Raw genomic sequence first — 25,106 nt, 5'->3', positions numbered from 1 at the left:
TCCAACCTTTTGCCTAAGGTCGCTTAAAGACCAATTTGAATCAATCCATTGATCTCCTGTATTTTTCCCAAACTATTCAGACAGAGCTGAACAAAAGCTACATTATCTTGATGTCCACCGTCAACTTAGATATTATTTGGACAGAACAAAAAATTTAGAAAATCTGATCAACTTTTTGTTTCCTATGCGGATAATAAAAAGGCCTTCCTGTTTCTAAAGTGACCTTGTCCAGATGGCTTTCTTCGGTCATCTCTGAAATTTATCTGCTCAGGGAAAACAGCTGTGCTCAAAACCTAAAGCACATTCAACTAGGAGCTTAGCTACTTCTACAGCCTTTCAAGCTAGACTTCCTTTAGACACTATTTGTGCAGCGCCACTTGGGCCACTCCTCACACTTTTGTTTCCCATTACAAATTGGACTTGGCCTCCAGGGACAGAGCCAGCTTTGGCTCTACAGTCCTCAAGAGTTTGTTCCATTGAGCCACCCAGGATAGAGGTGCTAGGACGCTGTCCCATCAAGCAAGAATGAAGGCGAGATTGACAACTTAACATTAAGAAGTTATGTACCTACCATAACGTTCCATGTTAGTTGTCTTCTCGCCTTCTTTCTTGCGACCCTCCCTCCTTCCCCCTGGCCTGGACAGACCTTGTTATAAGAAATTATTATGCTGAAGACCATTCAGACCTGGTCCTTCTTCCATCTGTAAGTTTTCTTTCTTCCTTTGGGAAGTATTTTATGCTTGGTGCTATTGCCCTTTGTCATCAAACGAGATCTGGGTACTTACCGCCTTGCATCATGGGATATGGGGCTGCCTCGAGCTGGTAAAAGTGACTCTCGAGCTTAGCAAGTGCCGAGTCGGAGCCGAGGGATCGGCTCCGAACCCATCAAGCAAGAAAGAAGGCGAGAGAAGACAACTAACATGGAACGTTATGGTAGGTACATAACTTCTTATTTCTTCTTGTTCAGTATGTAATAGTGCAAATCCTCATCAGCAGAAGTAACCACTTCAACTTAACCAGATTCTGGAACTACCTTGGTTGACAGTAGCCACTGATATCTATGAGTGGAATAGTCAGCATTATTTGGTGTTAGTAGTTGGATCGGGATGGACTTACTTCCTAATCTAGCATCCAGTACAGTCTTTACTAAGATGAAACTTCACTTTGCTGTACATGAAAGTCTACACAAAGTTATTGCAGACAATTGCATGCAGTTTACAACCCAACATTTCAAAAGATTTGCAGAAGAATTGTACTTTACTCGTGTCACAAGTAGTCCCAAGTACCCGCAGTCAAATGGTTTGACAGAACGCGCAGTGCAAAGTACAAAACTGTTACCTGAGAAGTCAAAACAAGATAATACTGATGTTTTCGTGAATCTCTTGATTCTCAGAAATATGCCTCATAATAAACATCTTGGTTCACCTGTTCAGAGACTTCTGTCGAGACAAACCACAACCACATTGTCAATCAGTAGTCAATTGCTCGTTCCGTGTGTCAAGAGCAGCATATCAGTGAAACACAGTCTGCTGAGGAAATGCTTATCCCAGAAGTCCTACTGTGATAAGACCAGCAGACCGATCAATCCATTACGAAAAGGAGAAGTGGTAAAGATGCAAACATCCAAAGGTTATTATCGGATTGGTGTCATGAAGAATATTGGTCCAGAGCAGAAATCAAATACAGATATTCACATGCAGAAATCGAGACATTCCTGATATGAGCTGTGCGCCGCAGGCTGTCCCTGCTCCTAATTTTAGTCCTAACTCTTATGTTATGAGATATGGCCGACTCTCTAAACCTTGCAATAGATATCAAGCAACTTGGACATGAATATTGTATTTTGTTTCTGATGTACATAGTAATGCATGCCTGTCTTTGCTATTGTTTTGCATAAAGGGCAGTCTTTTTAACAGGGAGGATGTAGATTAATGACTGCCATTTTGTAGTTAGCTGTTGAGATGTGAACATGTATCTATGTAAGCTCTGTTAGTTCGTTTATATTTAAAGATGCTGCTGTCCATCCTGATGTGTTTTACTTATATATATATATATATATATATATATATATATATATATATATATATATATATATATATAAATGTATATATATATATATATAAATATATATATATATATATATATATATATATATATATATATATATATATATGGCTGTACATCATTTTGTTGATCGCACTTCATGTGATTTACATTTGTGTGAAAGTGCCATTTCGCACAACGAAAAAACGAATGCCACAATGTCAAACCCTACAACAGCGAATGCAATACAGCTTTCAGTGTTGTGAGGTTTGACATTGTGATGCATATCACACTATAGTGGGGATCGGAAATGTACTCTTTCCCTCACTGTAGTGCGATCCCGCAGTTTGTATATTTAAGTAGCAAGGGGTGTGGAGGGTTCAGAGGGGCTTGCCCCTCTGCAAACACATTTTTTTTACTGTGAAAGTCACAGTAATTCTGTTCCCAGAAGTGTGGTGAATGTTCGAATTATGTCGAATTTGAACATTCACCACTTTGGAGTTCGGTTTTATTTGTGTTCAACATTATAAATTTCACATTTTTGTTTCAAATTAGTAGAAATTCGCCATTGTTTAATTCGGCGAAATAATAGTAAACCTCTAAATATATATATATATATATATATATATATATATATATATATATATATGTATATATATATATATATATATATATATATATAATTTTAAAGCATCCAAATGAAACCACGAGCCTTCTTATTTGTATTGGAGACGAAAAAACAACACTCTTGGATTGCCAAACCCTTCATGACGTGTTTACCTACTACCCATTGAAGCACAGTTTTTCAACTCAGCATTCATTGAAAGAATTTGAAAATAGTGAGTTGAAAAACCTAATAAACAGAAAAAAAAATATGTAGGGGTCTCTGCCTCCACACCTTCCAAACCTGGTGTAACCTTGGTATCATGCCCATGAAAGTCACATGCAACAGGTGAGGCAAGATGCATTCTTGGCAGAGGTCTACGCCATCTTAAATAGGTTTGGGCTAATTCTAGGAATGCGGATACAATTGTCATTAAGACCAAATAATACAGCCGTGACCCACGGACCCCATACTGTTGCAGCACTTCTGGCAAGACATTTCATGGCGCATGCTAGACCGTCATATGCCTTCTCCAAGTCCACAGTGCTCACATAGATGGTACTGGAAAACTGCCATGACTCCTCCAATATCTCTGCAAGGGCAAAGAGCTGACCCAGTGTTGCACAGATGAGATAGTCTACACTGCTCTTGCATCACTGACTCCATCACACTACCATATGCTTCCTGTGGAGGCTGAGAGGTGCGATCCTTCCTCCTGTCATTGGAATATTTCCTCTTGTCCTTTTTGTTAAAAATGAAGGCCACTTCCTGTGACTTTAATAAATCCATACTTTACAGTTTTTAGTGAAAGCTTTACTTACAACACTCAGTGTCTTTAAAAAAAAGTATTGAAATTTTCTCTTTGAAAGCATGTATCCAGTGAGAAATGTTTTATGAGGTATCCTAAAAGGCTCATAATGGTTTAGTGTGTAGGGGATAAGGCTGCAGATGACATTGTTATTGTTAACGATTACTTCTGGGTGCTTGTAAGCTGGCATACTTTTAGTTGTCTAATACACACTGTGCATCCGTGTCCAAATGTTTCAGTGTGGTGAATCTAAACCTGTACATAGAAGTCACAGTTGAATACTGGACCCTGGAGATGTGATGTACAGATCTTACTACATATTCACCATGCTGCCCAGATGTTTGATGCTAGGAAGATCACTATAATTAAATCCGGGAATTTCTTTGTTATGTAATCTATCTATGCTATGTGCGCATACTACTGTTAGTTGTATTGCCAGGGTTTTCATATGTCAGAACACTTTGTCTTGTGTACATACCTTCATTAAGTGTTAATTTTTTTTTAACTCCAGTAGTAAAGCACCCTGTTGCACAACTATGCTTCAATAAAGTTATCCAATCACTTTCTTTACCCTCAGTATATGTCCTAATGTCACCTCCCCTTTACTGAGAGCTGACAGAGGGTCAGGTCTCAATGAAAGGGCATCTATTAAACCCAGGTTGAGGCAGCGTAGGGATGTTAAATGATCTAAATGATCTATATTATATATAAAAATTCTTTGTAAGAAGTTTTTATGTGTATATAGTTTTTTATTATTAGTACATTATGTACATATCTGTTTTATATTTCATAGTCTGTTTTTTATATTTTGTTATATTGTTGTAGTTTTTTGTAATACGCTATGTCTTTAAATAGAGACACAGTTTTAATGTATTCATTTAATAGGCTGATTGCTTCCATGTTTTTTCTATATATAATGTTGTTTGTTAGGGAATTTTATTATGGATCTGATGAAGCTAACATAGCGAAAGCGCTTATCTGTTTGTAATTTGACTGGAATAAAGTCTGTGGATTTTACATCTGGGACTAACTAATTTTTTGTCCTTTATACCCTTACTTTCACTCCTGTTCCGTATATATTCATTAAATATCAAAAAAAGTTTTAAAATTGTTTTGGTTTACATACATTATTACGCTTGTTATCTTTCTTCACTACAGCTGTCAGCATCATATAAACTGCTCAACTCCTGTCTTCCTTTAAACCTAACTCCTCCTTGATGCAAGTAAGCGGATACACCTCCTTAATTGCATTTTTTACAGCCAAGTCATCGCTTCTTAACTGTATTTGTACAGCAGTTAGACTCATGTTAATTCCTTTTCTGTTTTTTCTCCTACTCCTTTTCTGTTTTGATCTCTCTCTCAGCAAGTTATTTATTTTTTTAACCATGGTCCTTTTTTATTAAGCAAGAGCGAAGTCATGGATCAGGGCAGTAACAACTACAAAATGCATCAGTTGTGTTCAGACAGAAAAACACTCATTATTTACATGTTCCTTGTCCGCATCTCCAGCTGAATGCTGCTTCAGTGCATTAGTGTGGTTTGCTGTAATGACATTTATCTATGGTTTCTTGTGCTGTATATGTATATCCTTGTAAACTGTCTTTCGGACAAACATTTAATAGTCTTGAATTGAAGCTGGATGGTACACAGTTTGAGTGACTCACTGCAAGGTGTATTGAAGCACTTGTCTTAAAAACTTTTTGCTGAAATAAATGTATTTGATGTTATCTTAGGGCTTTTGCTAATTCACTTTCTGAAGTTTTAAATGACTTTTGCAGCATTTCTACCTAATGACTGCAGAAGTACAATCTCAGGTGTGAAATGTTATGGATAAAGTTTCTAAATGACATTTAAATTGGGGGGGGGGTGTTGATTGTTGTTATTCCTTAAATGTAAAATCACTTTCTCTAAGCATTGTCATTCTCCAACAAAAAGTAATCCGTGATTCTTAACTTGTCATCTGTCAGAAAAGATTCATAATTGGTTCCTTTGGGATAGTGCACTATAGTAAAAATATCAAATGAGGTTTCAGAGAAATGTTGAAGGTGAATTTGAAATCTCTTCTTTTGCTTTAAGCCAATAATTTTTTCAAGTATGTGTAGTGTAATGTATAATATTTTATCTGCTTCTTGTGTGTGTTTAGTTTGAGGGTAGTGTAAAAGGGAATATGGATATTAAATGGCTCATTGTTCTATTTCATGAACATGCAGACATTTCCTACGTTTTGTAATAATGCGCACTTTTCGATAAAATGTCTTTATGTTAATTTTTCTTTTCTGTAGCTAAGGATTTTTCTGTAACTTTAGTATTACCTTTATAGCTGGAGTAAGAATGGTATTTAAATAGAAGCACATTTTCTGCTGTCATAACCTGGCATGCTGTGCTAGAATGGCAGTTTTTGAAAAAGGAAGAGTAGCACACGTCAAGGTCAACATTCTTTAGCACAATAAAGTAGGCATGTGGCACCTAGCAGTTGTGTTTAGTAAGAACAGCGCTTTGCTGGGCATGTTGAAGTTACCATGAAAGCTTTGAGAGTTTGTGGCAACATCAAGCAGAACACAGGAATGGTACAGCTGGTGTAGTGCCTTGGTGCTTTACAGTTAGTCATCTCCTCCTCTAATGCACATAAATAAATGGAGTTTCTTAAAGTTTACTTAATGCCTTGAAGCACAATATTAATGGGTTTATTACCTGCTTCATTTAACTTTCTGTGATTACGCTGGATGGACATATTTCTTTGATTGCTTCAGAAATATAAATTTTAATGGGTTTGCTTTATGTAACTGATGTGGACTTTAATGAGCTGATTTATATTGCATTATGACAGTTATGTGATGCAAGTAAGGCTAGCTGCCCTTTGTACACTTGGAGGCTGATGTGGCAATATATTTCTGTCTAAACTTTTAATAACTAGCAATGAATACCTTTTTGGCAAAATTCATTACTTTTAAATACAAGTTCTGCAGTTGTTTTTGTCCAGTCTTACCTGCTAAATTCTGTAATGCTCAAGTAAATAAATTAATGAAAGATAATACAGAAACATACTCACTGAAGGGACTGGAGGGAATTGATCTTGACTTTATAGTGGTACATAAACCCAAAATGACCATATAAAGATGAATGAGTGAATGAGGTTAGCTACTGTATTAGAAAGTCCATTCAGAGTTGAGGGACACCTCCGAATTTGGGTTTGGTGATTAGTGGTCGATTGTCATTGGCTACAAATTCATCATACCCTCTTGAATCTGCATCTTTTTTTTCACCTTTGATGTTATTTCTTATAGTGACAGGATCTGTCCCACCACCTCTTTTTTGCAATTCCTGTTATTAGCTATTTATCAGGTGGAGAGCCCCTACTTCTGGTCTACCTTGTTTCAGCACCAGCTGGAGAATCCATCTGTGTTTGGGAATGAACAACTGTCTTGGGTATCTACTTGTACATTGCCCATATCCCATTGGAAATTAATATCTCAAACACCTTAAGTTGCAGCTTAAAGTCCTCCACCTGGTGTTTGCGACTTAATTAAGATAATATTCATGGCATCATCTGTACACTCTGTGTTGACGTGTTGCTTTGTAGGAAAATGGAATCGTTCTCAAGTTCTGTTTCCTACAGTAAGGTAGAGTGAGTAGATAATGGGCATGTTATCAGTGGACTAAAGGAAGTGGTATTACGTGGATTTCATATGATTCTTTGTATGCTGGTAAAGTTCTGTGTAGAAAGCCCAAAGCTTATTCTCATCATCTCATGTTGGCCCAGGAAACCATGTTTCTGTTCCATTTCGACCTGTCGAAAGATGATTCTAGTACAAGCTTTTGGAGCTCTTGCATTATGGCATGCTTATGGCCTCCACTTGAAAAACCTGGTTGAAGGAAATTGGAGTCTTGGCATGTTTAAGTGTTCCATCCATCTATCGTCAACCCCTTTTCCCATTTTGAACATGGGGTCGGGGTGTCACTTCAACAGTGACAATCATCTTGAGCCAAGGTTTACACCGCTGTTTGGCTAGCCCTGCCACAGTGGTTCATTCATACCACACGCACACATACACACACACACGCACATACATACATTCATACCTATGGCCATTTTAGAGTGTGCAATCCACCTACTGCATGTCTTTAGAATATGGGAGGAAATTAGAGCACCCAGAGGACATGCAGACTCGGCATAGAAGGCACCCTAGCCAAGAATGGAACCAGGAAACCTCTTTCTAGTGTAAGTTGTTGGAGGTCTGGCATCGTTCAGTGCTGTAAATCTCCACTTGAAAGCTTGCAAACAGCAGTATTACATATTCACTTGCAATCTTGGATGCATCAGGAAACATCCTTTTGAGCTGCAGAGAAGTCTAAATGGAAACATTTCAATGTTTGGACAAAGATATCAACTACCATCTGCCCTCTAAGTTTCCAAGATAATGTGGCTGGTTTATGCATATCTTTAGCATTGTCTTAGTTATTCAACCATCAAAGTACATATGTAAACTTAAAGAAACAACAGAATGTTTCAAACAGAGTGAAAAGTAAGCTGCCAAATTTCAATAAAAAAGGCAAATATAACTAGTGAGTGCTTTCTGGCAAGGATAACTCAATGCCTAACCAACCATTCAGTAAACCTATTACATCAGTCAATTCACATCTTAAATAAAACCTGCAACTAAACAGTAGTAATAATGATGTTTATTATTTATAGCAAAAGACATAAAAATTAAACATCCTAGAATTAAACAGTCAAATATAAGAATTTCTTAAAAAATATTTAATATTGATAAATTTGTTTAATCCTGGAAATGTATCTACATCAAGAGCAATCTGTTACCGATCATTTTCATACTCCAACATTCTGTAAAGATCACTACCACAACAAATAAAAAAAAAATGTTTTGAAGGCAATACATAATGATGCGTATTTGGCATTTTTCATATCTTTATTTTTAATAGCTAACACATGTTGTTAGATTCTCTGTGAAAGCATTCTGTTGGTCAACCCAACTTGGAATGCTTCATAGGTATCACAATGTATTAAATAAACAATGTGTTCAGACTTACAAGAGAACCTGTGTTTGACATGAATTAATCCACCAGTATGTCTAAAAACAATGCATTGGCTGTTTGATAAATATCTACATAGATTTCATAACTGGCAGCTGTAAGAACCATAAAGTCTATAATAACCACCAGAAACAGTAACATTTGATCCATTAAAATAAAACAAATTAGTTGATTTTTTTTATAAGTAAATGTTGAAAAAATGCCAATAATAGTACCTCAATCCCTGTTGCCTTGAATAATCTTCCAATTATTATTCACAGTGGCTTTAATACTAGCCATAACAATACTCATTGGTAATGCAAAATAATTTTTAAATGTGCTGACAACAGACTTGGTCTTTACCATATAACCCAAACACAATGTAGGCTGAAACTTAATAGACCTAGTGTTAGCAATTTCATTGACTATTTTAGATAATTTATTCACCGGATGTCCATGATCAGAAAATAAATGTTTTAAAAAATATATTTCTTTTAAAAATACTTCATCACTGATCAACAAGATAGCCTAACAAATTGCCCCATGACATTCCACTTCATAAACATTGTATGCATACTACTAAAATGAGGGTAGTTGACAAATGTAGGTTTCCTGATTAAAAACTGTGAAACGTACTATTAGGTAAATCTGTATTAATCATTAAATCCCCAAAAATTCACTGTTGAACCTTTAGCACCAATAGTAAATCTTTAAAAATCAGTATTATTAATATATTTAAAAAAATTAAAAATCAATCCAAATACTATTCCAAATAAACAATTAAAAAATGTATGTATTTTCTGTAAAAACTGGCAAACTGATACAGAGGATGTTTGGCTAAAAAATCATGTTCTCACCATGCTACTTCAAGATTAGCAAATATGGGTACCATCTTAGCACACATAACAATGCCTTTTAAATGATTATAAATCATGTCTTGAAACAAAAAAAATGTTAGCAAACACTGATACTAGCAGTAAACAAATCACATTAATTTTAGTACTGTCAAAGTCAGTAAAATTACTAAGATACAAACATGCAAATTCAATACTACTATCCAAAGAACTAGAAGTATGTATAGACACAGCATTAGTATTAACTAATGTTTTTGTGCCTTTAGAATTGCAGTTTTTTTTAAATAAATCAAAAACAGATCCAAGAATTTTGTAAATAATAAGCTGAACTTTGCACAACAGGATTCAAGGTGACGTCTAAAAAATTGCTATATATTTAATTTTACTAATATGGCAGAAACAATAGGCCTAAAGAGAGGGTTAGTAGTATCCTTGTGAATCTTGAGAATGCCAAAGATAACCACAACCCTAGGATAGCCATTTTGCTTTTGCATTACCAGTGAGTACTGATATGGCTAGTTTTAAGGCCATTGTGAATAATAATTGCAAGATTATTCCAGATGATTGGCAGTTTTCTGACATTTACTTTTAGACCTAGTATTACTGTTTCCAGTGATTATTCTGGACCTTATGGTACATACAGCTTTCAGGTACATAAACTATGTAGATATTTATCGAATAGCCAAGCCATTGTTCTTGGACATACCAGTGGATTAATTAAGGCCAAATACAGGTTCTCCTGTAAATCTAAACATATTGAAGCAGTCTATGTTGGGAAGACCAACAGAATGCTTTCACAGAGAATCTACAAGCATGCGTTGGCTATTAAAAATAAAGATATAAACAATGCCTTGGTTAAGCATGCATCATTGTGTATTGCATTCATTTTTTTATTGGCTAAATTACATGATATTTTGTTGGGATGGTGATCCTTATAGTATGTTACAGTGTAAAGAAGTTTGGAGGCAGATTGCTCTTGATGCAGATAAGTTTCCAAGACTAAATTAATTTATAAGTATTAATTTTTTTTTTATTTCTTATATTTGATTGTTTAATTCTAGGATGTTTAATGTCTATGTTTTGCTATATTTATTATTATTAGTGTTTATTTGCAAGTTTTATTTAAGATATGAATTGATTAATTTAATAGCTGTACTGATTGGTTGGTTAGACACACGTATTGTGTATGTTCATAGGTTCATAGGTTCATAGGTTCATACTAGGCTATCTGCCCGAGGGCATTTACAAGCCTAGCCCATCGTTTTGTGGCTTACGCCACCCCTTTTGAAATATGGGGAACTATACCCATTATTTTGCTGTGTGCCTCACAATGGTATTGACACTGTAAAGAGGTAATCCCTGGGTATATCTGAGAATACCATCCATTGGTCAAGATTTCTCTTGAACAAGATGGCCAGTGCTCTGCCTCTCCACATGTAGAGTTCTGTTCACAGCATAGAGGTCAGCGAATTTGATGATCCTATCCTCCAGCCCGTCCTATTAATAGCGTGTCGGGGTTTAAGATCTCCATGCTTGTGGCTCCTGATGGATCTAGAATTTTTGAGGTGACATATTCATCAAATCCTGGGTTTGACGCTATTGTATATGTTGAGCAAAGGTCACCTCTGAGCAGCGGTAAGCTGACTGAATAGAGCTGGAGTTCTTTCAGTCGAACTGGCATAGGATAGATTTTTGAGACCCTTTATCCTTTTGGTGAGGAACTTTGTGGCCCTCTCCAGCTGCTGCAAGTGTCGGGTCAGATACATTCCAAATGGGGCATTGTATACCAATCATTGGTCTGATGAGTGATGAGTAAAGGAGACTACAAAACCTCCCTTGATCTAGATGAGAATCCCTTCATGATAAGGTGGAAGATGTAGAAGGTCTTCCTAACTACTTTAGCTACATGGGTGTCGAATGATGAATACTATCAACCTGGGTCCCAGGTCCCTGATAACTTCTTCTGTGCTCAGTGGATTGCCTCCTATTTGGTAGCTAGGGTAACCTTGTTTTCGAAGGGTATGACTATGCATTTTTGGCATTTTAACTTTAAGAGCGGTGGCTCTGGCACCAGTTATCCGTTCTGAGACCCTTCTGTGGGATATCTGTGTCAAGATGTGTTTTTCTACTATAAGCCCGGATTTGCAGTCATCTGCAAACTTTGTCATCCCATAACCCTCCTGTGTTGCTTGTACTTTAAGAAGTAGATGCCAGCAAAAGTGGGCTGGGACACAGGCCCTGTAAATCTAAACATATTGAAGCAGTCTATGTTGGAAGACCAACAGAATGCTTTCACAGAGAATCTACAAGCATCGTTATTATTAAAATAAAGGTATAAACAATGCCTTGGTTAAGCATGCATCATTGTGTATTGCATTCATTTTTTTATTGGCTAAATTACATGATATTTTGTTGGGATGGTGATCCTTATAGTATGTTACAGTGTAAAGAAGTTTGGAGGCAGATTGCTCTTGATGCAGATAAGTTTCCAAGACTAAATTAATTTATAAGTATTAATTTTTTTTTTATTTCTTATATTTGATTGTTTAATTCTAGGATGTTTAATGTCTATGTTTTGCTATATTTATTATTATTAGTGTTTATTTGCAAGTTTTATTTAAGATATGAATTGATTAATTTAATAGCTGTACTGATTGGTTGGTTAGACACACGTATTGTGTATGTAGTTCTTTAAATCCGTTGTGTACATATTTAAAGTTTGTCAATGTGCCTGGATGTGATGGAAAGTAGAACTTAGGCCCAGTACAGATGGGTTAAACAATTTTTGAAATGAATCGTTCATCTTAAACCCAGCTGTAGCTAAGTTTAGTATCTTTCATCAGAACTTCCTTAGGTAAGTAACAGAATTCATTGCCAAAACTCTTACTCTTATTTGTAGTCTCTCTTACTTCATGGATTGGTCCCTTCTGCTTTCAAATATGCTATCATCCTACCACTCCGTAAGGTCCCACAACCCACAGATTTCAAGGACTTCCAATCCATCTCTAAGTTCTGCCCTATTACAAAAATATTTGAAAAAAAAATCTTTGCAACACTACTTAACACAGTAACAGCTATGACCTATTTATAGACAACTTGGTTTTAGCAATGCATTCTGTACCATTATTGCTATATAGATTACTGCCAATAATATATATTCTAACATGAATAAAGGGTGTGCTATAGCTGGAGCTTTTATTGACATGACTTGAGCGTTTGAGTTGGACAGCCATAAGTTATTGTTGCAAAAACTCAAAAGGTACAAGTATAGTTCCAACACCATAACATGGTTTAAAAATTACCTATGTGACAGATTCTTTCAAATCTGTACTGACAGTTTTCTAAAACTGACCTACTCAACACTGATGTTCCATAAGGAGCAGTTCCTGATCCCTTTCTTTTCTATTTGTCATTTATACCACTGATGACCTACTAACTATTAATCTTACTGGTTATGTAGACAGTATATTAATTTTGCAAGCCAATTAATCCCCACCAGATGTGCAAAGACAGCTTCAAACATATTTCACTAAACTTTGTCATTTGCCATATTTTAACAAGTTACTACTCAGCCCAACTAAAACTGATGTAATGCTCCTTGCCCTCCCCCCTGCAAAACATTATCTAGGTTACCTCTCATTTTATTTAGACACTGTGTGTAATACCATCTCCATTGTCACAAAATGAAAATAATTAGTGCCAACACTTGACCATGATCTCTCTCATAACCCCACATGGGCAAATTTACAAATAAAGTTCTATACCAACTAAGCTATGCTGTAAGAGCTCTCATCTTCTGTGTGTACGCAGAACAGCAATCATTAAAAATGTCCTACTACCCAAAGTTGAATATGGCCTTTCCTTGTGACCTCTGTTATGTGCCCTGCAAATACACAAATATTCCAAATTACAGAAAGCAAAATATTCAGATTCACCCTCTTGGCAGAGCCATAAACCCACCACTGCTACCTCATAAAGCAGCTGCAGTGGTTGCATAAACCCACTACTGCAGCCTCATTAAGCAGCTGCATTGGCTACCTGTACCTGACAGTACTTCACATCTGCTCATCTGTCTCCTACCGCCCACCTCTTAGAAATAAATTACCATTCAGAGAAATAACATTCTGTCTAGTGAACAGTTAGCATAATGATATTACATTGGTTAGGTTACCCTTCAAAAATAAAATGGGAGAAAAGACATTTTACCAACTAGGATGTACTTCTTAAAATCATTTGCTTAGCAAAATCAAATCATGATCCACTCTTAAGGACTTCAAAAATAATGTAAGAAGGCATGAATGACTCCATCTGCAAATACAAAAAGACAATGGATAACTATGTACAAATTCACCGCATTAATTCTCCAATTATTAATGCTGTATATAAACTGAAACAACTTATGATATAATAATCAATGTAGCACATCCACTGGAACAAACACAGCTGGTAAACAATTTCTTCGAAGTCCTCTAAACAAACACAATGCTGCCAGATACACCGTGGTACCCCAAGTTCCACAGGGAAGAAGTATATCCTGAAGGTAGTATAGTACGCTACTAGATATTCTGGTGGTGGCTCTGTCCTCTATCGAGGCAGAGCCACCACCAGAGTATCTAGTGGTAGCTCTGTCCTCTATCGAGGCAGAGAAGGTGGAAAATGCTTTGTTAGATATTTTCAGCAGGGTAGGTTTCCTGAGAGAAATACTGATGGACAGAGGTGCCAGTTTCATGCCAGACCTGCTGGCTTGTCTTTGGAGGCACTGTGGGGTGAAGCAACTAAAAAACACCTCTACCACCCATAGATTAATGGTCTTGTGGAGAGGTTAAACTCTACACTAAATACCATGCTACGGGCATTTGCAGACCAATTTGAGAGAGTGGGACAAATATTTGCCCCATCTGCTGTATGCATACAGAGAGGTATCCACAGATTTTTCACTATTTAAGCTGCAGTATGGGCATAGGGTGAAGGGAGCCTTAGACTCAATTTGTGATGAGTGGGAGGGTGAGTGTGAATTCCACAAGGAGCCTGTTGTAGCATATCTGATAAACATCAAGACAAGGTGTAGAGTGCTCATGAGCTTGGACCAGGGGAACCTGGCAGGAGCCCAACAGCAGAAAAAGGTCTGGTATGACAGGAATAGTCAGGCCCGAGAGTATGCTGTGGGACAGCAGGTTATGGTGCTCTGTCCTGTCAGACACAGTACGCTGCAGGCAGCTTGGAAGGGATCCTTCGATGTGGTAAGGAAGGTCAGTGATGTTAATTACATGGTAAACCTGCTAGGCAGGACGCAGGGGCACAAATGTACCATGTTAACTTGATGAAGCCTTAACATGATGGGGAGGCCCTGATGCTGAGCATTTGCAGTGGATGGCTGGAGGAGTCTGAGGGGGATCTGGTGATCACAGACCGGACAAGGGAAAACGGGCATTTCAAAAGCTTAAAGGGGTTTTGGACCCCCCCTTTATTAGCCAGTTGTTGTGCAGCTGGATGCTTCAAAGTGTGGAGTGGGGGTTGTACTCAGCCAGGTTTCCTCAGAGGGAGAAGACACCCAGTTGTATATCTCAACCATAGACTCCAATTTAGAGAGGAATGTGATGCAGATGTAGAAGAAGGTCTAGCCATAGTATGGACACTGCAGAAACTTCAGCCCTATCTGTATGGAAGGAAATTCTCTGTGGATACAGCCCACAATCCGTAAACATGATTACATCATGCCAGCCAGCAAAATGTCAAGTTATTAAGGTGAAGACTAGGGGTGCAGACGTATGTCATGACAGTGCAGCACCATAGTGCGTTTGGCAATACCAATGCAATGCATGTTAAAACTAAAAGCAATGTAAAGGGAAAACATTTATTAAAAAAAATTATATACATTTTTATATATACTTTCATTCTTATATAAACACCATTTTATAGATTTTATACATTGTGTGTTTTTGTATTTATATTTATTTTCTGCATTTTAGCACTTGTTAATGACATTTAAATGCTAGTTTTAAATTGTGTCTTTTAAGAATATTTTTATGATTACATTTCATGAATATTTATGAGTTCAGGGAGGTCCTTTGGTCCTTTTTAGTCATTGTGATGGGATTGGTTTATTACTTAATTAATGCACTTGCAGAATGTACTTAAGAGTTTTTTTTTGGATTTGTTCTTATCTGATAAAGTTGAGAAGGTTCTTGATGAAATCGCTTATCTATTTGTTATTTTGGTTTAATAAAACGTGTTTTTACCACTCCCAAAGTATTTTGCAGCCATTTACTACAATTATTTACTTGAGTTGCTGAAGTGTGTGGTCTCAAGCCTTTAAATCTCCCCAAAATCTGGCTCTCCATTTCTGTCTTTGGCAACATATAGTATCAGATAAATTCCAGGGTGCACTCAGCAGTGTGAGTCTCTACCTCCTTTACAGGGGATTCTTCCTCATTCACCAGATCAAACTCCTTTTCCCTCTTGTCATTCATTAACTGCTGACTCAGGGAGTCATAGAGCCTATTCCCATTTGTCTGTCAGGGAATGTTTTTTACACAAGAATGGTTCTGCTATGAAAGAAAGAAGCTTCATAAACACCAGTAGAACTTTCCTTTCTTATCCAGTTTGTGAATATCTCAATGTTAAAAATGCTATCCCTTCACAACCTGCTACCACTTATAGGTTCATAGGTAAGTACTAGGCTATCTACCCAAGGGCATTTATAAATCTAGCCAGAATGTGTTGGATTTTGCCACCCCCTTAGATTAGTTCCCTGTGCCCCTGCCCAGCAGAGCCATTAGTTCCCTGCGACCCTGCCCAGCAGAGCCACTGCAGTGATCCCCGGGGTAAATTTTCTGTTTAGCATCTACCCGTCAAGGTTTCTCTTGAAGAGTGTTAGTGACGGGCTCTGCCGGATATATATTGGAATCCTGTTCCAAAGCATGGGGAGTCTCTGGGACAGGAATATATCCCTCCAGCATGTCCTGTTTATCATTGTGGTGAGATTTATCTCTCTAGAGCGTGTGGCTCTCCAGAATTAGTTTTTTTTTTTTTAGTTGGAGCATGTCCATCAATTCTGGATTGGACATGGCCTTGTATGTCAGGCAGAGATCACCTCTGAGTAAGCAGTATGCAACTGAGTACAGTTGGAGTTTCCTGAGATGGGCTACATCTGTTTGAGGCCATTAATCCTCTTGGTGAGGTACTTTTGTGGTCTTTCCAGCTGTTGCAGGTGTCTTGTAAGGTACATCCCAAATGGGGTGTTGTATTCTATGATGGGTCTAATGAGTGATGAGTAGAGAGGCACAATAACCTCTTTTGTTCTAGATGCAAACCCTTTTGTGATTAGGTAGGCCACATAGAAGGATTTTCTAACCACCTTGTCAATATGATTATCAAAGGAGAGATTACTATCTACTTGGATCCCCAGATCCCTTATTACATTTTCTGTATTTAGGGGACTACCACCTATGTGGTAGTTTGTGGGTACTTTGTTTTTTCCAAAAGGGATGACTGTGCACTTTTTGGCATTCGATTTGAGGCCATGATTTTGACACCAGGTATTGGTCTCAGTGAGACCCTTGTGAAGGGTGTCTGTATCAGCCGGGGAATCAATTATGGCCCCTAGTTTGCAGTTGTCTGCGAACTTGGTCAGCCATAGTCCTCCTATACTTGCCTGTACTTCTGAGAAGTATATACCGAACAAGAGGGGTCCTAGGACTGAGCCCTGAGGGACGCCACTTGTAACCGGTTTATATTTGGGCATAGAGCCTGCAGCTCTCACCATGTCGGTTCTATCCATGAGCCAGTTGGCAACCCATCTCATGACATAGGGGATTTTGTTCAAGCTGGTGAGCTTGTCTATAATACTAGAATGGAGAATGGTGTTGAAAGCCTTTGTGAGGTCTAGGTAGGCTGTGTGGACCTCCTTTCCCTCATCTAATGCCTTGGTAACTGTCTCAAAGAAGTCCACCAGGTTTAGGAGGCATGAGCTGCCCTTAACAAAGCCAAACTGGGTAGGGTCCAAGGTTTGGAGGTTCCCAATGTCTCTGTTAATGAGTTCCATGATGATGTGCTCCATAGCCTTGCAGACCAGGCTAATTCAGGCTTATAGGGCGATAGTTCCCTGGGTCCGTTGTGGCTCCACCTTTGTGGAGCAGGATAACTGTTGCTGTGCGCCATTCCGTGGGTACATAACCTGTAGAGAGGCTGAGTTTGAACAGTGTGTTTAGGTGAGGGGTTAGTTCCTTTTGGAGCTCTTGTAAGACGCAGCCTGGGACACCGTCCGGTCCCATTGAAGCTTTGTTTTGGCTTTTGATAGGGCTGTTTTAACCTGCGTGTCGGTGATTGACAGGGCATCTGGTATGGTTATCGGCCCTTTAGGTGTTGACAGGGGGGGTGAAGTTTGCACTAAACCGGTCTGCCAGAATGTTGGCAATATCAGTCGGTTCAGTGTATTTTTCTGCCATTATGCCCTAACTCAGAGCAGATCTGAGAGATTCCACTTAGGTTCTTGACATAGCTAAAAGAATGCTTTGTGGTTATCTTTGGAGCAATTGGCAATTTTTCTTTCGAAACTAGCCTTGGATGATTTAATGAGGGATCATAGTTTCTTGTTGATACTGATCAGGGATGTCTTTCCTTCTTGGGATTTTACTCTTTTCTGTACTAATTTCCTCCTCTTGTTGTATAGCTTGTTTATGGCAGGGGTCCACCAGACTGGTTTCCTTTTCTTGGAGGAGTGATTCTTGGTTTTACTTGGGATTGCATGATCCAAGCATTCCTGCAGATGCTCATAGAGTGCCTTTGTAAAGGTTTTAGCAGCTTGGACAGCATTGTCCTTTAGCATAGGGGCTGTGAACCTTTCCACCTCAGTCTTAAGTAACGTGAAGTTTGCTTTTGAAAAGTTTTTCACGGTGGTTTCCTTGATTGGGGGTGGGGGCGGAATGTGGATATTAGTCTATGGTCTGATCTAACCAGCGAGGGGTTGACCTCCGGTGTGGAACACCGGTCGCCCATGTTGGTGATGACCAGGTCCAATATGTTCCCTCTGGTGGGGGTGTTGACTAGTTGATCTAGGGCATTCGAGTTTATAAATTCTAGGAAGCATTGGACAAGGAAGTTGGTACTTGAGTAGTTCTCCCAGTTTATGTTTGGGTAATTGAAATCACCCAGTATTAGGGTGTTTGGCAGGACCTTCATATTTCCCAGTGTCTCCAGAAATGTGGAATGGGGGTCCTGGGTCATGGTGGGTGATCTGTAGCAAGCTACAATTTGGATTGCAGTTTTGCCCGTTGTTAGTTGCATATGGATGATCTCTGATGCATTGTGCTGTGCCACTATCCTGGAGTTGTGTGTATCCTTGATGAATATGGATACACGCACGCCTTTTGTGTTTTGATCCTGGTTCTGTAGCCGAAAGGTATAGTATGAGTTATAGCCTAGTAGTGCTGGGGTTCTCTCAGGAGCCTTAAACCAGGTTTTTGTTGCTGCACAGATGTCGATGTTCTCCATACTGAGGAGTGCCTCAAGTGCGTGCATTTTGAGGTTTAGACTTCTGGCGTTGAGTAGCATTACCCTCAGTTTTTGGTTACTTGTGCTGTTTATGGTGGTGGGTTTGTCTTTTGAGCCTTGCCTAAAAAAGGCACTTTGGGGGCGGCAAGAGCCTTGACCAGTATTCAAAAGCCTAAGGGTAACAGGTGCAAACGATCTCTTGCGAAGCAACGTGGCTTGTCGAGCATTTCATCCCAGGTGGACAGATACTGGATCCCCTTTGAATGACACCAGAAACTTAGCCAGTTGTTGAAATTGATTATTTTTTTTTATACTGTGGCATCATTCTTGGTGAGGGCAGGATGCTGCTCAGGGTCAGGGTCATACCAGCCTGGACTACATGATCAGAGAGCTCTTCCATGTCTCTTTTCATGTAGTCCAGGGAGGTAGTCTCAGTTCATTCATACCAACATGGACAATGACAGAGTCGTATTTGTACTTGTTCTGGAGTGACCTGAGTGCTTGTGTTATGTGGCGAATCCTGGCTCCCGACAGGCAGCTAACTGTAACCTTCTCCTTGCCCAGCCTAGTTAGTGGGGCATCAGTGTGTCTGACACTAGAGTCATCTATTACTAGTGTGTTGGGTATGTTATTTTGCCTTAAGGGTTGTGATTATGTGGCACATTGATTATGTGAATTATGTATTTCATGGTTGGTGATGGGGTGTGGAGGTTGCTTGGATGTCTGCTTTGGAGGTCTCTGTTGTTTTGCAGATTTTTATTTAGTGCCTCCGAGTATGTTTTCATGTATTCCTGTGTGTTATTTGCTGGTGTTGGTTTATTAGGTCTATGTGAGACTGGTGGTGTGTTGCAAGTATTACCCTTCTCCTCCTGAATGTCAGTTCCAGTCTTGGGTTGAGAGAGCTTTGCCTCCACTTTGGCTGTATAATTGCATCTCTCACATGTATTAATGTTTGCTGGTAGGATTAGAGGGTTGTCTGTGTACATGAGGCAGTTGTAACATTGCCTTAAAATGCCCAGTTGGACTGGAGAGTACACCCGAAACTGCCCTTTGGACATGCCTGAATAGGTAGAGTAAGCTGTTTTTCTGATTGGCTGGTGGGGATGAATAGAGAGCCTTGTCCTTCTGGACAGTATAGGGGGATCTAGTACTAGGGTTAATTAGTGCTTGCTATGAGTGTTAAGCAATTGCTTGACTGTGAAATGAAATGTTTGAGTGCTAAAGTCGATGGTTTGTCTAGTCCCAAGGGAAAAATTGAAGAGTAGACTTTGTGGAGCTGAGAATAGTTTAACTCTAGCTAACCAGCGCTGCCCGGCGTGCAAACCGTGCAATTGCATTTTTTATAGCAGGGAAGTGAAGTAGATAGAAATTAGCCCAAAATGGCCAATAAACTATGAACTTCTGGGCTGACACCACTCCTCCAGGGACAGATAGGCTGCTCAAAGCTCCCCTTTCTCACAGTTGAACAGAGAAACTTCCTTCTATCCAAGTAAGGTATGGGCAACATAGAAACTTGTAACAAAGCCCTGGATTCAGCAGTAACCTGAAAACTGGGCTATACTAGTTCAGAAAGGCAGGAAACAAGTATATATATATATATATATTTTTTACTCAGATGATTTTTATTTTTAATTTGCAATAAAACAATAAATGAGAATTTATCACGGTTTACAATCAAGTTAGATAATTATTAACTATATACAAATTTACATTTAGCCTGACATTTTAAAACTTGTGTGATACCAAATTACACATATATAGTTTAATTAAACTTAAATAGTATTTGCTTCATGTGGAGGTTAGATCCATTTGCAAAGTATCAATCAAAGTTAAAACTTTTTTCCAAGGGTTTTTAGTTAATGGCCTAGGAAACATTCTTAATTCTTTGTTTTTTATTTCCATTAAGGCTGTCCTCTTCAATAGACACATGAAATTTTCTTTGCTAGGAGCTGTGGTAGAATTCCATCTCTTTGTTATGCATTTCCTAGCTGTAGCTAGTATAGTCCAAAGTAAATGAAGGTCAGTCTTATTTGAAGAATAAACATCAGTTTTATTCAGTAATAACAAAGCCTTGGTCATGACAAAATTATCTGTATAAATCGCCTGCATGAAATTGTTAATACTTTCTCAAAAGGATTTAATTTTTATACAATCATAGAAAATATGAGGCCAATCAGCTTTATTATACTGTTGACATCTCCAGCATAACGCATTATTCGAAGGATTGATTTTTGAAACTTTATCAGGGGTTAAAAAGGATCCATGAAGGAATTTCCAGGTAAATATTCTCCAGTAATGAGAACAAGAAGTTAATTTTACTGAGAGAAATAAATTAGATTTATTTTCTGAGGTTAATTGAATCATATATCCTTTAGTAATAAATTGCCAATATGCTGGTTTAAGTAGTGTTTTGTAGTTTTTTATTAGATTATATAAATATGAAGTACCATTTTCCAATTTCTTATTATATATCATTTCAAACAGTCTGGTTATAAATTTAGGTGTAGTTGAAAAAGAATTATTATTTATTATCCTACATAGATCCTTGGAGTAAGCCAATATATTCTGAAGCATTAACCATTCATGAGAATTCACTTTGTAAGTTGACATCATATATTATAAATCCAAGACTTGCTGATTTTTTAGACAATGTCACCAACAGATTAGATTTTTCTCTTCCCAAGAGAAGAATATATCTCTATGAATTCTATCTGGAAAGTTTTTAGTATTGCTGAAGGGAATTAATGTTGCAAACCAAAGCTTTAAATCCATATTCATGTTTATAAATTTCCTAAAATGGTCAAATAAATGATTTATTAAATTTGACCTAGTTAGTTTAGTTTTATTGTATTGAAAATTTAAGGCCAGTGAGTACCATAATATATTGCCCTTGTCTAGAATAGTAGATTTTTTAAGTAAATTATTTTCATTTATTATTATAGTTGTATGTAACAATTTCCAGTTAGACATATAACTCGGATTGATCCATTCAGTCACAGTTTTAAGTAAAGTTGCTCTTATATAAGATTCAGTATCAGGGAAATGTATTCCTCCCTGATCCCGTTGTGTGATATGATGGGTATGTGCAATTTTGTTTCTTTTAGGAAACCACAGGAATCTTAGCAAAATTGATGTTAGTTTCTTAAGATGAATTTTCTCAGGAATTAACAAAGTGGCTTGTATAACATACAAAATTTTAGGGAGAAGAATAATTTTAATCAACTGTAGTCTATCTTGAAAAACTATGAATAACGTATTATATTTACCCACTAGGGAATCTATTGCAGCTATGACCCTTCTTTAATTAATATTCAATATATCTTGAATATTTTCACACAGGTCTATCCCCAAGTATTTTATTGTTGAGACATGTTCTCCTATGATATGATTCTTATCTATTTGAAAATCCTTGTTTTTATTTAATAATAAATATTTAGATTTTTGTTTATTAAATCAAAGTCCTGAGATCTTATGAAATTTCTTTATCTAATTCAACTAATGTTTCTTTTGAATTCAGTAGTGTAAGAAGTATGTCGTCAGCAAAGAGCTTGATCTTGGAGTTATATTGACCAAATATATTTATTCCTTTTATCTTTGGATTGTTTCATATTAATATTGCCAATAGTTCTAAAGCTAATGCAAATAAAACTGGTGACATAGGGCATCCCTTTTTATTACCTCTCGTAACTTGTATAGCCTCTGAAGTAAAGGGTCCTATTTTAACATAAATTAAATTGTTTTCATAAACCTTTTTAATAAATGTAATGAAGAAGATGGGAAAATGTTAAGCTTCTAAGATTTTAATTAAATAATCCCAGTTCAAGGAGTCAAAAGCTTTCTTAATATCTAGTCCAATTATTAAGGTTTCTATATTTTCTTTGTTTAAATAATCAATTAATGTCAATATTATTTTAATGTTATGTGGATGTCTATTTTGAATAAACCCAGTTTGGTCATAGTTGATAATTTCATTCATATGATTTTTTTATTTTTTTACCAGTGTTGTTGTGTCTTTCAGCTTTTCCCAGTTAGGAGTCGCCACAGTGGAACTCCGGTCCGCTAATGATTGGCAGTTGATTTTTACGTACCGAGTTGCCAGCCCTGATGCACAACCTTCAACGAAGGTACACCCATTCACCCATGTCTCCACGAAGAAGACCCTCTAGCTGAGAGTCGAACTGGACAGCATCTTACTGTGAGGCTACAACGCAATATAGACATAAATATTTTATAATCATTATTTAATAATGAAACTGGCCTATGTGAGCTGCAATGGCGATCATCCTTATTTTCTTTTAAAATGGATATGATTAAGGAGTATCTCCATGAAGGAGGAATTAATGCATGAGTTTGAATTTCATTAAATGTTTTATGTAGCAACAAAGTTATATTTTTGGGGAATGATTTGTAAATTTTTATGATTAAACCATCCATTCCGGGAGATTTACCAGTTTTACTTTCTTTGATTGTATCCATGACTTCTTTGTGTGTAATACATTTTTGTAATTCACTTTGTAAACGTTCAGGGATTGGTTTAATATTTGAAATCACATTTTCTAAAAGGAGATATTTTGGTAAATTATTGTTACTTTTAAAATGATTTTTGAAATGACACTTGAAAGCATCTAGTATAGCTCCTATTTCCGAAACTTTCTTATCTTTTTCTTCATGTAGTGTATTAACAATAGAATTAGCTTTAGATTGCATCTTAACTTTAATAGATAAATTATGTAAGTGTTTTGGAGAGGTGACATAAGAATTTATTTTTAACCTCTCCATGGCTAAATTAGTTTTGTGATTTAAGATTTCAATATATCTTTTATTTAAGTCTTCTATTGTCTTCTTATTCTCTAATAATTTAGGAGATTTTTTAGATTTAAATAATGTGAGATTCCTTTGTAGTTCTTGAAGTTCTGATTCCCATTCCTTGATTTTATTTTTATACCAAGCAATCGTTTTTCCATAAATACAAGCTTTTAATGAATCCCATACCATTACTATATTTGCTTCTGAGTTGGTTTACATCTACAAAGAAATTAAGTTCATTCACTAACCATTGCTTAAATTCTTTAATTTTTGTAATGTATGAAGGGATTCTAGTAAGAAAAGTTAGTGGTTTAAAATTTATTTGCACTTTTAGAACTAGAGAATTATGATCTGAGAGGGGGCAAGGAATTATTGTAAAAGAAGTAATTCTTGTTTGAAGATCCTGGGAAATGTATATCTTATCGGTTCTGGTTTGGGTACCATATCTATAATCTTGATGGGAGAATGACAAGGAATTACTATTTATAACATTAAAGGTATCTTTTAATTTTAAAGATCTGGTCCATTTTTTTAGTATTTTTGCAGTAGCTGTTAAACGTAGAGATTTTTTTATTAGTAGTTTCAGACATATCTGTAATACAATTAAAGCCCCCCCATTACTAAATTACCTTTAAATATGTTTGTAATTTGATCTAAATGTTTTTTGACTGTCCCTATCCCAATACCCAGAAACCAGTATAAGTTTACTAGTGTCCACAACTTGTTACTAAACTTCAGAATGACTATAGCTATAAGACCCTCATTGTCTATATATTTGTGTATTATTTCAGGATTTAATAAAATCTTTCTCCATAAAATTATTACCCCCCTCTTCTTTGTTTGAAAATTGGAACATGCCAAGGTCATGAAATCACTTGGGTTCCATGTGAAATTATCATTGCTCTTGAAGTGTGTTTCCTGTAAAAAAAAATATTTGAGCTCTATTTAAATTTAGATATCTTAGTAAGTTAGATTTTTTTATTTGGACTATTTAGACCATTAATGTTTAACGATAATATAGAAAAGTCCATATCAGATTATTTTGGGGAAACATTTAAAGGTGTCATTGACTTTACCTGTAATCATCCCCTCCTCAAAGTATAAAGTATTATTGATTAGTACATAATCAGTTATCTCAGTGAAGCATGTTATCACTAAAGTACTCAATAATTATATGTCAGGCTCAGTAAAAATAATGAACATCTTAAAAACTAAAATAAATACTAAAGTTAAAGTAGTTATCTCATTAATCCCTACCCGCCATGGAATGAAATACATTCCTAGTCCAACAGATTGAAATGTCTTGTGAACTATCACTCTAACTTCCTTTTCCCATTCATTTGAGCTCCATGTATACTGTAAATACTCAAGAAGTCTAATAAAAAACTATTATTTTGATTTTAAAACATTTGGTTGTAGAAGGCATTGTTTCATATGAATTAACTACTATATCATTACCATCTAAACA

At 36.8% G+C, this 25,106-nt stretch overlaps 1 protein-coding gene across 1 annotated transcript in view; it reads left to right on the top strand.

Annotated features, from left to right (window-relative positions):
- Window positions 1-25,106, top strand: part of ERICH1 (glutamate rich 1) — a 1,253,926-nt gene that overhangs the window by 613,392 nt on the left and 615,428 nt on the right. The gene's annotated exons all lie outside the window — the stretch shown is intronic.

The sequence above is a fragment of the Protopterus annectens genome, chromosome 1.part1, assembly GCF_019279795.1.
Source record: "Protopterus annectens isolate FY-2018-M chromosome 1.part1, PAN1.0, whole genome shotgun sequence".
Classification (NCBI taxonomy): Eukaryota; Metazoa; Chordata; order Ceratodontiformes; family Protopteridae; genus Protopterus; species Protopterus annectens.
This window is presented reverse-complemented; position numbering and strand designations above follow the sequence as displayed.